Source organism: Amblyomma americanum, chromosome 2 (genome assembly GCF_052857255.1).
Source record: "Amblyomma americanum isolate KBUSLIRL-KWMA chromosome 2, ASM5285725v1, whole genome shotgun sequence".
Lineage (NCBI taxonomy): Eukaryota > Metazoa > Arthropoda > Arachnida > Ixodida > Ixodidae > Amblyomma > Amblyomma americanum.
In genome coordinates this window covers 124,725,288-124,740,638 of record NC_135498.1, presented here as the reverse complement: position 1 = coordinate 124,740,638, position 15,351 = coordinate 124,725,288, and the positions used below count along the sequence as shown (strand labels likewise).

The window sequence follows — 15,351 nt, the reverse complement described above, 5'->3', positions numbered from 1 at the left end:
GACTTAATTTCGTATTTACGAAACGCACTTCCAATAAATTGCTAACATATCATTTCCCGAAGCGCGATTTCGAGCACTAGCTCTTGAATGGCAGCTTGAAGTTTTCTCAAAAGTATATTTTAGACGAATGAATTTCGCATTTACGAAAGTGCACTTTAAATACATTACCAACATGCCATTTCCCGCAACGCGATTTCCCAACACTAAGTGTTCAACGGCAGCTTGATGTGTGCTGAAAATATATGTTGACGTGAACAGCTCATTCGTTAGAACTGAATTATAATTTGGACGAGTTAATGCTACATTTGAGAAAGTACACGATCAATGCATTGCCAACATGCAAAGGCCATTTCCCGAAACATGATTTGGAGCACTGGTTTGTTGTACGGCACCTAAAAGTATGCTTCAATTATGTTTAAAATAACTGCCTGTTTGTTACAATTTAAGGACGCTTCATGCGAATTATTCTCATATTGACGAAAGTACACTTTAAATACATTTACAAGGTACTAAAACCGCATATATATTTTTTCACGTATTTGAAACGTGCTCGAAGTATGCTTTAAGTTGCGTATTTTTGGCATATTTTAAAAATATATTTCGAATACCAAGCATAAATTTTCAGGAACCTATTTTCGGCATATTTTAGTGCATTCATGAATACAAAATATGTTTAAAATACGCTACACATATCCCGCCGTATATTCCAAACCTATTAGTTTTCTCTAAGGGAACAGAGGGCGACAACTAAGACATCCCCCAACTTCTCTTGAATGTTCATATGAGGCGCGTAGTAAATAGTTTTCACGTTTCCCTGTACATATACCTAGTACCGAAAAGACATTCTATAGAGCCACTCTAGCACTTTATATCCTCTTTTTCCAGACACACCGTGTGGCAAAGGCTGGGTACAACGTTGAAAGTCACGAAGTATTACAAGTAAATGAATGCAATAACACCTATTTTCAAACTTAGATGCGTTACCTTTCTCTTGCTCGGCAACAAAAGCTAGTGGTGCTTACGGAATATTAAAGATTTAATGCAGCATCTGAAACGTTCCAACACTGACCTCTGGAGTTACATAAGTAAGACATCCTATAGTGTGTGTGCATCTTGTATAGCATCCCACTATTGTAGACACTGATTAGGTTGAAGGCGAAGTTTTGCTACCTGTTCACATTCCTGAGGGTGTTTTTTGGTTATTAAAAAGCATTGAAACCCTGTTGCGAAAGAGGCATGCAAGATTTGGTTGAACTCGGACATTTCATGGGTGTCATTGCATTGCTTCTTATTGTATGTGTCTTCGCCGTATTTTCAGTCCCGTGCTGCCTGCGCTGACAACTTCTTGGAAATCATGAAGAAAGCTTTGGCCATATTTGCTGTTCTCCTCTGCGTCGGTATTGCCTGCGGTAAGCATCGGCGCTCGAAATGCGGAAGGAATGGCCTTTACGCGGTGACTCATTATTAAGCCTCGGAGATCTGCGTGCTCGAAAACCGTTCACCATCGTTCTTTCATTCCGCAAATGAGACTCCTTTTCGGTTCCTCATATGAATGTGAGGCTACCTGGTTTTTCAAACCTGTTTGAATGGAATACAAGAGTACTACATGTACTCTAGTCGAGGAGATGGAGCGTAACAGTAAACATTTTCAAGCCTTTAGAATTTGCAACTAAACACTCCCAAATAAAGGGAGACAACTATATTTAGGAAAACAACAATTGTAGAAGTCATATAGAGGAAAGTGTAGGAGCCGTTTTTTGCGACAAAATGAATGACCGCAAGGATTGCAATGACACTCCACGACGTCTCCCTTCTCTGGAGGTCAATGCGCAACTAATAGGTTGATTTAACACTCGACCTGAAGACTTTGTGCTGTACACCATTTAACTGAACGATCCATCACAGTGGAGGTTTGGACTGCTATTACGTCTTCAGAAAAATAATGTAAACATCATTCCATATGTTAATATTCGAAATTGACATAGGTAGGCATGCGTTCCTAATTCGTGTGTAACACTTGTTGCGGGCTGTTTTCTGCGTCTAGTTATATTCTATGTTTAATGTTAGCGTTTAGGGACACACATGATGGTGAGTTTTAATACATCGAGAAATCATTTTATCTAATATCGCAGAAATACTATCGCTGCAAATATGATTCTATATATCTTACTTTGCTATATTCAGAAAGCCTAGCATGTCGGATTAAAAAATGATCCTCTATATCTTCTGTTTATTACCCACCATATATCGTTCAACGTATTCACTGAACGGGAAATGTGGCACTCAAGGTACATGGCGGTGCAAAACCTGGTTGACTATTGCTTTTTCACTAATCTGCAGGGCTCGAAGCGGGTCTCCCTTAGCTTCCTTATCTTTGCTAAAAACTTTGGAGAGAGGATTCTTTGTTCTGCATTGTATCCAGCTTAGCGATGCACTCAAACTAAAGACTCAAAATTTGGGCGAAACGATTTATTTATTTATTTCAACCCGAGACACACGTGCGCACGTTATGTATTGGAAGGCCGAGAACTATAAAAACGTCTGAAAGAATAAAACGTGGTTGAGCCTCACAACACTAGGAAAGAAAGCATGAATCAAGCTATTTTCCTATCAGCCGTGCTGCTAAACATCTCTAGGCATATTGCGCTAATTGTTGACAAGAGATGAAAGCACGCGCGTGCTCGATGACAGCTTTTCTCCCGTGAACAACATATAGTGCTCTCAAGACTAACCCTGACGTAGCTACAATATGCTTCCTTGCTGCTTGAGTGTCGCCCATGTAGTATTACAGGGAGATCAGTGATTGCCGAAGAAAAAACTCGGAGCAGTCGATCAGGTGATGCGAGCAGACCTGCGGGCAATCTTACCGCATGTTTTCCCCGCCACTGATCGCAGATGATGGGCCACCCTTTAGGATGCCCGCATTTTCCTAGCAGCACAAACACACGGTCTATAGTTAAGTCCAGTGCCAAGCATGACGCTTTTCAATGCAACTCTGGCGAACCCATCTCGTACGGCATCTGCATCAGCAGCGGCCGCTTTCGACAAGCTCAACTCTAGTGATACGAACCGCACTTTTCTCCTGGTTTTCGGCAACAGCTGCTCGTGGACGTGTCTCGGATTCGCGAAGTTGCCGTTGGCGTAACAAGCCATGCATTTTGGTTTGTATGTTTTAGCTTCATGCACGACGTCATTCCACCGCCGCTTAGCAAATTTCCGGGCCATGCCCAGCGAAACTATATTGACGTAGGGAGTTTCGGCCGCAGCAGAAGAGAAACAATAGCGAATAAACAATATTAGCTTTGCCTCCTGAAGCACCTCTCCAGGCAGAAGTATATACAGTAATATAAACTTTTTTCGACGCTTTGCTTTGCAGCAGTGATTGTGCGCTAGTGGAAGAAGTGGCTATTGCACTCTGAATGTTTTTCACGCAAGCTAGGTGTTTCCTTGTCACTGCAAGCTGATGGTACATCGCTGCAAATATCTCCCCCTAAATGGCAAAAGCAGAGGGATTTCTCTGCGTTATCCCTTACACGGTTTAATCAACGGGAAGTAAACTGTTGCAAGTGTACATACTTGTCATGGTTTTGTCTCTTCAATAGAAGTATAACGCTCTGAAATGTGCAAAGCACTCGACATTCCGTGCTAATTGAAAAGGTGGTTGCAACCTAAGTAAATTTGCAATCGTGTAATAGAGGAAGAGCCACGCGCTGTGACATTTGTTTTTGCAAAATCCCAATGACAAGAGACACAATGCGTTCGTTACCAGAGAGCACTCCCATGGACAAAGCATCCCAGCAGGAAGCCAGAGCCGCACCGGAGGAGGACTACCGTGTCTACTGGATACTCCCGGAAGCCGGAAGAGGAATCGGTGTCGGCGCTGCAGGATAGACGTCGCTGCAACAGCAATGCAGTCTAAACAACATCGCTAGATGAACTGCGCCGAATCTGCGGTGCTTGTAAAATTCTGCATCCTGCGATAGTTGCGCTTTCCTGCTATTCGCGAATTAAAAATTGAAAGGGATGGCTGCATAACACGTGCCAGTTTGTTCTTTTAACAAGTCTCAGCAATATCTGACCTAAATTTCAGCCGGACTCATGAGCTGTCCTAAATTGTTCGGCCCGGTTTAAGCAGGAACGGAGGCTAACGAAAAGTGTTACACTCAAGTTAAGGACAACGCAGCGAGCTATGGAAAGAAAAATAATAGGTGTAAGGTTAAGAGACCTAAAGCGAGCACAGTGGGTGATGGAACAAACACGGGTTAATGACATCCGAGTCGAAATAGGAAGAAATTGGCTTGGGCAGGTCATGTAATGCGAAGGCAAGATAATCGCCAAGGTCCTTAAGGGTAGCGGAGTGGATTCTAAGAGGAACGGATCCGATACGGTACAATGACTCCAACACGCCAAGTGTTATTTCCGCGTCTGAAAGTGACGCTGCTCTAGAGGAGATAGAGAACAAAGCAGGATGAAAAAAGAAAATTGATTTTTGAGCAAAGGAAATGGCGCAGTAACTGTCTCACATCGCGGTGGACACCAGAACGGCGCCATAAGAGAAGGCATAACGGAGGGACTAAGAGAAGAAAGAAACAGTTGCCGTAGTTGAGCACTCCGGAATGCTTTCGACCACCTGGGGATCTTTTACGTGCACTTGCTTCGCACAGCACACAAACGCTTTTTGCGTTTCGCCTCCATCGAAACGCGGTCGCGGCGGCAGGGATCGAACCCTGACACTCCGGCTCAGTAGCCGAGCGCCCTAGCCACTGAGCCAACGCAGCGGGTACGAATCACTATCCCTTCGCGAGCTTTAGAAATGTCGCCGAAGCGCCCTGTATGGTGCGGGTGTTTTTAGTAGGTACAGTTTATTTGTACTTAGTAGCCTTGCCACATTTTCTCCCATTTCCAGTGAAAATCACACGTCTCCAATTTAAGATGACATTGCGGGAGAGAATTCAATGAAAGGAAATCCATTGGAGCATGATAAGAAAAATAGTTTCCTATTTTGTCTCATGTAGGTGCTGCCATATATAGGTTCAATGTGTTGCTAGGGCTAATACAGGATATTTCATGCTAACACAATGTGAGTTTATTCCTGCTGACACCGCTTCAGGGCTAACGTGATCTGTGAAAATAGAGAACAATACCAACGGAAAAGAAAACTTTTGGATGCTCCTCGATGCGCTTACAGGTCTGAAAGTATTGTTAATTATATGTATAAGTACCTTTCTTGTATGCAAATAGTATTATTTCTCTTGTTTATTATATCAGTGTTCAAGAGTACAGCAGAGCGAAAACCGGATGTGAATTTTTTACTTAAGTGTACAGTCTTTGTGAAAAGTAAAGAACCCAAGGTGTTCTCTTCAGTGTGATATGGTGTTGTTCGTTACGCATCGCCAATGAGTCAAATCTGTTGAAGGCGAAAGGAACTCTCGAAGAACTCTTTTTTGCTTTAATGCAGCTGTGTCTTGTCGACAGCGTACACCACGGCTACACGATTGTACTAGCTAAGGCAGTTAATATCCAGCTGAATGCGTTAGCAAGCACATTCGTGTAGCCGCGGTGTACGCTGTCAACAAGACACAGTTGCCTTAAACTAAGCAGGGTTCTTCGAGTAATTTGTAGACTTTATCACGGAGCTCAACATTTGCCCTTTGGTTAGGCGTAAACAACCAGTGAACCCGCGCCAGCTAAACACAAACAACAGGACGACTCACTCGCACTCATCGCATTCGCAGAGCACTGCAGTTTTATTAGTAAACATGATCCGCAGTGCGGCCATACCAAGGGGTCAGTGTGGAAAGGGCGCTGCATGCAGTGGTCCTATATTCCTGTGCACGAGAGAGCATTGCACACAATGGAACGAACTCATTGTCTTCTTCAATGAGGGACGAGAACAGGACGCATTCTCTATATAGTGACTTTAGAACAATGTACTCAAGGCGCTGGTCCTGTCGTGTTTCTCTTTTCTGCCAGTATTTCGCGCAGTTTTCTTTGTGAATCGTGAACCAACTAGCCCAAACTGGAACTCTCCTTGAAGTTCTAACATATCTATAGGAAACACTTTTAGCCTACTTCTTTTTCTCTTCAATAATTGTGACATAAACGAATGCGTTATGTGGTATTTTAGGAGGGAAACATTAGGATGACTCTCTGACAGCACTGTATAGCGGATTTAACGTATACTTTCCGCGGCCGACCGAGTGTATTGCAGTGAAGAGGGAGCAGGTTGGGTGCGGGGCATAGAGTGCAAGTGGTCAAGATGAAAACATTTTCTCGCTTTATACATTTTTTCTCAAGAATGTTCGCAAATAAATGCTATTGAATAACACTAGGAAATAAATTGTGTTTATTGTTTTCGGTAACACCTCCTTACTTTCTATTTCACGGCTAAATCTTCGGCTGAAACTTGTTTTGAATGTTTAAGATTTTATTTTGGATGTGCATGACGTTCATTACATTTAGAAATACTTGCAATCAGTTTTTTCACCTGCAGGGCTTTATAATAGAAAAGTTCCGATGACTTTTTAAATAAATAGTTTTGAACTTGGGGAACTTGCCAACGTTTCCTCATCAGGACTTGCTTTCGTCTGGGCAAAGCGTTCATGATTGCCTGGGTTTAAATAGGGCCTTCACTCCCAGGGCGGAAGCCTGGTGAGGGGGAGGGTGGCGTGAAGCGGGAAGGCTGTTAGGATGGGGAGCGTCGAACTTGTCCAGGCATTATGGCTGCTAGAACGTATAAAGCGGTTGACCAGGAGGAGGAATAGGAGGAATGGCAGGGAGGTTAATCCGACGAATAGCCGGTTTGCTACCCTACACGGGGGTAAAGAGGAAGGGGAGAAAAAGATGAAGAGGAAAAGACAGTTGCAGGAAATTAAAGTCACTATGTAAAGTCAGCGTTCAGTAATGTCACAGCCTATCGCGCAGGCCAGAAGTCTTTAAAAAGCGGAGCATTGCCTTGGAGGCCTTCACCGCCGATGACCACCGCGGCCAGTGGCAGAGAATCTTCGTTTCCGTCAGTGAGCGCAGGTCGAGATGCTCCAGTGCACGGCAGAGAGACTGTTTTTCGGCGCTGTAGGCTGGGCATTCAAAAAGAATGTGGGGTATTGTCTCATCACACCCGCAGATGGCACATGCAGGGCTGTCAGCCATACCTATTGAAAAGGAGTAGTGCTTGGTGAAATCTACACCAAGCCACAGGCGACACAACAAAGCTGCTTCACGTCGTGGTAGGCCGGATGGAAGCCGAATCTTCAGATCTGGGTTGACCAGCAAAGCTATAAAAACTAATACGAATTCGGAGAATGGCGATAGTGCAGAAATATCAAACATAGGCTGGAAGGCCTGTGAGGCCACACAGGGGGAGCTACGACAGGTTCCATCGTGGGACTAGTTCGGCTGGCTTGGATAAAGTGGAGCTAAATTGAGCAGTCAGGCTGAACGAAACACCAGGTAGACAAGAAAAACGAGACAGGTGCTGAGAAAGAGAGAAAATAGAGAGAGAGGGTGGAAAACCGAGCAGTTTTTCAGAAATGGTAGCAAGTGGTGCACAGCTCCAGAAAACAGTGGGTAAGAATAAGCGATAATAAAATAAAGGGGAAAAAGAGAGGAGGAGCAGAGAACGGGTAGGCAGGGGAGTAAGTGGAAACAATCGATAGAGAGGCGATCTGCAGCCCTGGCAAAACTAGTGTGCAACATGCAGCGCCATTTTAGACTCATGTGAGTGTCGGAATGTACCAGTGAGGTTCTATATTTCCTTCCGAAATTTTGATACCTGCTGGTGGTAAGGATTTAATTTTGTGGATTAGGAACGACTCCGCAACTTTTGAAGGTAGATTGGAGCTGCCAAATCACACATTTACTTTTAATGCCCGTAAGTCATTGTTGAGTACAAGTTCATGACAAGCATCGGCAAAGTGGACCGTCAATGCCCATGTAAAACAAGAACTAGAAAGCGTCCGGGGCACGTCGTCTAGCATTTGTTTTTTTCGCTGTTACGGTTGGTTGGAATACCTCACAGATGCGTTCACAGTATGTTGAACGCTAAATTTTCAGTAATTTTGAAGTGTGCTAAGGGAATATTGTTTCGAAGGATTGTGCTACTGCCTTTCGTCCAATTTTTTCAAAAACGCTTGAGAGCGTATTGCACAAAAAAGAGGATTTAAAAAAATAAAATCTGATGCTCAAATAAGTTTTCGCGAAAGATCGTTCAGCTGGACCTGCTTTACGTCTAATAAAAGATAAAATTAAAGAAAACCTCTAAACCAGGTGAAGCGATTTGAATTATCATGATTAAAGTTTATAATTTGATGTTTCAAACAAGATATGTATGATTGAAAAACTATAAAAATTTCGTCTGCGAACAAAATATCTATAGTTTCGCGTTACTAAGCGGCCTGGCAAATACAGGCAGTTATTTGGTACGTCAGGGCATCTCCTTGAAGGCAATAGGGTAAGTATTTCCCAAGCCAGCCTTTTTGGCAGTTTTCTGTTAACCACATACATGAATAACGTAAGATAGTATAGGCACTTACATATTGCGTGTTCTGTTCAATTAAGACGCAATTCTCGTTCTGTCTGGCTACTCTTCCGATTAACAGTTTGGTACAGGCCAGCCATTCTTAAATGCACTCCATCGTTTGTCCCTGTGCAATGGCGTAGCCTCAAGCGCAAATACGTTTAAAGCCACTTTTTTACACCATTAAAAGTTTTATGCCAACATAAACAGACCTCGTCTGTTTGCTAGAAAGAAGGTCGAATTTTGAAATAGTAGAGACTTGTAAGAAGCTTCGAGCTGTGTTTGAGGACTCCGCGATGTGCACTAAGCATGGATTTTAGCGCACAAATAGACTGGCACCATAAGGTAGTGTGCTTTATAGTTTAACTGAAACGTTAAGTATTATTTGTCTACATCACAATATTTTTCTGATATATCAACTTCTGTCACTTCATTTGGGGCACTACATCTAAAACGACGTTCAGCCGCCGGGGAGACAGAGTGTGTCTGGATTTTGACTCCTCATCCAAGGTGGAAGGTTGAATCGCAGCCGTCACACCCATATTTATTTGACGAAGTACACGAACATCTGCTGTGTGAAGTCAGCGCACGTTGAAGGAGCGCAGGTGGTATTAATAATTCGGAGCCTTCCGCTACGGCGTTCCTCAAGCCACGGGTCCCTTATGTTGTAAAGCTCCAAAATTTATATTTTATGAAAAATATCTTGTCGCAAAAAGAAGCCGAGGCTTTTATCGCCGGGGTCAGGTACACTGTCCACGCAGCTAAGTTTTTTCAAGTGATCAAAATTATTCTAATCAAGGTACGCCCTTAAATCTTCATTCACATATTGCAATCAGTTTTATTCAGTGCAACTTGTTTTCTTTTCTGCCCCCAAAAAATAAATCCAAAGAAAAGGTTCTTTTAACCAAGCAAAGTGAACAAGGGAGTAACGAAAGAATTCCCCCAAACTTACCAATTAAAGCAAACAAACTCGTGAAATCCTGGCATTTTTTAGTTTGAAGAATTGGATCACCGATCAAAAGCATATTTATTAGAAATACCTGCAACGCCCGTAGGCTTTCTTGCAGGGAGGAGGACACATGAAAACAAATCAATACGCCAAAAAAATTGATGGAACGCAAAAAATTCACGCACACAAAATACACAGGTCATGAGAGGCGGGTATAGAATCAAGGCCACTGCACACATCACTACCCATCAGATAGCTGAGCACGGAACATTGTCTAAGAGCGGCACTGGAGAATTTGCTGAGGCAGCCGATTCGAGCCATGAATTGTTAGTGGAAAAAAGGCGCTTCGAAAACTGTTAGTTTTGCGTTTAATTTCTCAACTTTTTTTCCGTGGTCAAATATTTTTGATCGAAACTGTGGCGGAAGTAAAGAAATTACTTTGTTTATCCTCATTTCGTGTGCTATATTTTATATAGCATTTCTAATAGAAAAGTGCTTCGTTGTGTAGATAAGAGCTCTCATTACGAGATTAGTTTAATGTCAGTAACACTACTTTTGTAGTAATAATTACGGGCAACAAATCGAGCAGCACAATTCTGTGCACGTTCCAGCATAGTGGTCAAATTGAAAGTACGCGGTTGCCGAACAACACAGGCATACTCCAATATTTGCTGATTATAAGTGAAATATAGAAGTCCTCTATCTTGAAAAGGTTCCGTTTAAAAATTTAGTCAGTTCCGTTTTAAAATTTCGTCTTAAAAAATTCAACACTCTACAAGCTCTAGAAGCAACGTGCTCGACGTGCTTGTTCTGCCTAAAATTGGAGGAAAAGTAAACGTCAAGGTATCTATAATCAGATACTCTGGAGAATACAATTGAGTCTAATTTATTTTCAGCCAAGAACGGATGATGCCCTCGTGTAAATGATATAAACTGACACTTTATTGCATTTAAAGACATCTTCCACTTCGAGCACCATTTTTATATAAGGTCCAAGTTTATCTGCAAATGACAGTAATTTACCATTTGAGGAATTGTTGACAACGTTGTATATTACTCAATCGTCTGCATATATTACACAGTGGATTATCACTGGCGCCGGAAATAATGTAGTCGTCGGCCACAAGCGACTGACCGTTAGAAAAGAGCAGATCTAAAACAAACCAGCAACCATGACATGTCCTTGTTGGCTTCATGACAAACTGATGCAAGCCATTAGATATAAGAAGGTCGCGGAAGTCAAGGTCCATTTTTTTATGTTGCTAAAGAGAAGTTTATTGCCCATCCACGAAATGCCAGGCATAATAAAATTGCCTCCAACAATATAATCTTTGCTTATGCTGCTTATGAACTCAGAAAGGGATGCGCATTTCTCCGAGCAAGCCCGCAAGTTAGGAGCTGCCCATTCTCTTAACGAAGGTTACAGCATACAGATTCTTTGGACCCATTGGGTGCAGGCAAAGCAGAGGTAGGAAGCCTGGAATGAACAAGCAGAAACACGCCACCATCATGTGAGTGTCTATCATAGCGGTAAGAACCAAAATAAGCTGGGAAGGTTTCAGATCTGTGAATTGAGGAAACAAGTGCCGTAAAATCGCCGGTTTTATTCTTTATACTACGGAAGTTCACTAGAGTAGTAAGATAGTCATTGAACAATATGGCGCCTGAAATCAGGGCGCGCTTGGAATCCATGAGCATTTGAATTGCCTTTTGCTAAGGGATGCTACATAACTTGATCTTGATCTGGAATACAAATGAAGAATTTTTATCCATGAGCATTTTTTCCTAGCGAAGCTATACTTTCTACATGAGCGAGTTCTCCCAACTGCATTTGAGAGAATGCACGAGCCTTCTTTTCGGATTCACTCCATGGTTCCGCAGGTGAATGTTCTAAACACAACAGAACCAAGTTATTACGTCGCGAGCTATTGTTGGCGTCCTCAAGTGAAGCCTTAAGCTCAGGTATCTACCGGGCTAAATCGTCAATTGCTTGTGGCTGAGTCGGTGGTTCAAGCTGTCTGATTTTGTTTTATGGCACCCATATTATTTTCGAGATGAGCCACTCTACAGAGAAGACCATCGTGTGATGCGTTCATCGCGTTCTCTTTCCCTTTAATAGCTCGTAGTTCTTGAAAGAATCTCGTTTGACCCAACTTTAAGCGCGTAACCGTCTCAAAGATCCCATCTGAAGTCACAACATCGCTGGTCGTGGTCGAAATCCTAGTCGAGGGTTCAGGGCCGTGATTAATTTCCACATCAACAGAGAATAAATGAAAGTTTGCAGATACAACAAAATACACAATTTATCAAAGCATAGCATCCTTCGGTGAAAAGAAAACAGGTCGCTGGTGCACGACATTGCTATAACGCAGTGATTATAACTCAGATAACAAACGAAAGTGTGCAAGTTACAAATAAGGATGGATAACAGGCGTAATCGCAGGGCCGCAACGATGTCGTGCCCCGGGCGCCTCCTAGGTAATGGCCGCTTAAACAGCCGCCACTGTGTTCAGCCCCTTGGCCGTTGTAAGATGAGCTGTCGCGTCCACATCAAACATGGCCGTACACCTGAATGAGCTGCACAGCCACGAAGCTGCTGGTTCGAAGTATTTCCGTCCGTTCTGTAGGACAGCGAAGAAGATTCGTGCCTAGCAGCATTCCACGTCGACCAGGAAGGGCTCTTTCATGAAGATCGCAGAAATGTTTGAGTCAGGACCTGAACGATGCCGGGGTGTACGCTTGGAAGAGGTTCCACAAACCCCGCTACGGTCTACGGGGCAAAACTGGTGTCGAACACATGCAGCCTTTAAAGGTGGTTCGTGATTCACTGACAGGTTCAACGGAGTGTCTTTAGTTTGGTGAGGTTTAAAAAAAAAGGCCACAAGCAGGCCTTCTACCGCACGAGGCGGATTTTGGGTTGCTTGACGGCGGAACTTATCTATGATCTGTCAAGGCAACGGTTTGGTCGAAGGCCCTTTTCCCAGCCATCTCACCCCAGAAGAGCCGAGAAGCAGGCGGGGGAAAACCTTGAACCCATTAGGAAAGCGGTAGGTCCCCGGCGGTGCTTGGGAACGAACCCAGCACCTCCCGAATGTGAGGCGGTGAAAATGCCTCCCGGATGCTTGGCCGATGCGCAACGCTGTCGTGCGCCCGCATTCTTCCCCGATATGCTTTAAGATTGCATTTTGTGAACATAGCCGATCAGTTTGCGAACAATTGTCGGCTAAATACAAAATTTAGTTTCGTTGCACGTTTCCCTTGCCGCCAATTAGTGCGGCGTTTGTTTGTTTTGCGCTTTATATATTTTGTTGTTCAATGATTAGGAACGAGCGGCGTCAGTTTCCATCGCGTCTTGCATTTTGTGCATACATAACTCCTTCCAGCTAATATTTCTAACCTTTTGTCCGTGGCCTGCTGTCAAGGCTTTGGCAAGAGTGCTTGAATTCAAAGTATAGCTATGTCAAAGGTAAATTGCCCAAGGCAATGACTTCAAGGCCATCTACGGGCTTCTCTAGCATTCATTAAAATTAAAATTACCAGAGGCACTTAAGCATACTTACGTGCAACCAATGGGAAATCTCTGTTGGTTAAAGTCGATATATAGAAAAAGGGTCCCTCCTTACTTAAAGTGCATTGATTGCGGCGAGTCCTCATACCACTACCTGCCCAGTGGCGCAGCGCTGAAGCGATGCGCCATGGCACTCGCAGGTGGCAGTCATGTAAGAGCTATCGGAAGCTACACCTGTCAGAGCAATCCACCCATGTTGCTCGTCCTCCCATTGGCCGCAGCTCGCGCGGCGCTCCTCCTACCTTTCCGGAACTTAACCCGGTTTCTAACGAGTAACGGAGTTACCGACGTCGACAGAAAATTTGGACAATTCCTGTGGATACGTTCCGTGGACGCACGCATGAGGGAAGTAATACTTTCGCATAATAAGGGCTGCTGAAAGTTTGCGGATGAACGTTCCTTTCACCTGCACGAGATTTCAAAGGCTGCTGATGCATAAGGAGCCACACAACACGGCCGGGAAATGAATACATAGGGCTCTGTACTTTTCATAAAGGATCAGCCCCTCTCTATAAAATTCACGGAATGCTTCCATCTGCTGTGCTTTTGAGCATTCATACAAAAACAAAAAACATAAATCAGTGATTTGCACGTAGTGGTTCTGTTCGTGCTTAAACCTGCAAGCGCAGCAGGGGGAAGTATATATTTATGTGGGCGGATGAGATTTAAGAAGTTTGCGGGGATACGGTGGACGCAGCTGGCAAAGGGCAGTGTTAATTGAAGAGACATAGGAGATGATTTTGCCCTGCAGTGGGTGTAGTCAGGCTGGTGATGACGATGATGATAATGATGATGACAATTGCGAGACCACAAGACCCCGGCTGAAGTTTAGGAGAAACATTCAAGGGACTTTTTGAAAAAAGTGTGTAGCACTTGTTATGCTGCCGTATCTTGAAGTTTTTATTTTGCAAATAACCACATAACCCAACAACCACGAGTTACAGAATGGGTAACAAAATTACGCAAAAATATATCGAAGTACAGTGCCGCATTGTCACTGCAGTTCCTCTGGGGATGTTGTATGGATGGCATCGCTAGATCAGCGAAGTTTAGCCTGCAAGGGAGGCAGCTGCGCCGATACCAATTCTTCTTCCTGCTTCCGGGTTACGTTCTACCGCGCGGTAGACTTCATCCGTATCGGCTCGGGCTTCCTGCTCGGGTGACGTCGCCACCGGAGTGCTCTCTGGAAATAAACGAATTGTGTCACTTGTCACTAACATGTTGTCCCAAAATTTGTCACACCACATGGGTTTTCCTCTATTACAAAAAGAGTTATGTCCGCACTATTGCAATGCGTAGGACATGCTGAGTGCTTGGCACATTTTAGAGGGTAACCTTTCTCGTGAAAAGAGAAAGCCATCTTATGGATACATCATTTTGAACTGTTTACTTCCCTTTGCTTTAATCGTCTCAGCTATAAGTTAGTCAGATCCCTCTCCTCTACCTTTTACAAGGAGATATTTGCAGCGCTATTGCGCTATCCTTCAGTGACAAGAAAACATCCACCTCGCGTGCAAGGCGTTCACAGTGCAGTAGACACATCTCGTATCAACTAGAAAATGTGTCGAGGTCCACCAGTGCACACTGAATATGCTGCGTTATATACTTTTGCCTGTTCAAAAATAAACTCAAAGACAATTGCCACTGTGTGGAGAGAGTTTCAGCTCGAGGAGTTTTAAGCGGCATTTGTAATTTTGCATGCTCAGGATTTCTTCTGCTCATCTGATGTGGAATGTCATCATGCATTCGCTTGTAACGTTGTTGTACTGACGATATGCGTGACTTCACGGCATGCTCACGGATAAACGTTGCTTGTTACACCAACGTGAGCTTCGCAAGAGTGGAAAACGTGTCTTGACTTCTGTCGCCTTGGAACAGGCGACAAAGGGAGTTGTTATCACTGCACTGCAGCGCAAAACGCGGTGCATAAGACAAAAGTCTCTTTGTGGCCTCGATTGTGTTGAGCGGGCTTAAAGCGGCCACTGGCGATGCAGCTGACGTTGGAGATTGACTTGCTAGAGCGAGCACACGAATTCTGCAATTGATCAAATGCCTTAAAAAGCTTCAATGTTGAAACAGAACTTTACTATCGTTCCTGATTTTCTTCCGCCAGGAAAAAAGCTGGCTACCTGAAGGGTGGCCATTATCCACAGTGTGTTACGGATAAAGCATTCGGGGCGATTGCCCGCAGATCTGATGACATTGCCCTATCACCTAGCACGACCAGAAAGCGATCATCTGATTGCCATTGAAAACTGTCTAGGTGATCCTCTACCAGGAAAAAAAGGATGTCGCAGCTACTGTGCTCCAACTGTCTTT

The 15,351-nt window shown here is 43.8% G+C and overlaps 1 long non-coding RNA gene across 1 annotated transcript in view; it reads left to right on the top strand.

Moving 5' to 3' along the window:
- Positions 1 to 5,475, top strand: part of LOC144119057 (uncharacterized) — a 93,567-nt gene extending 88,092 nt beyond the window's left edge. Inside the window, exons 2-3 of the long non-coding RNA XR_013312246.1 lie at positions 1,319 to 1,409; positions 3,770 to 5,475. This is a non-coding gene — a long non-coding RNA (uncharacterized LOC144119057). The remainder of the gene's footprint in view (positions 1 to 1,318; positions 1,410 to 3,769) is intronic.
- The last annotated feature ends 9,876 nt before the right edge of the window (positions 5,476 to 15,351 follow it).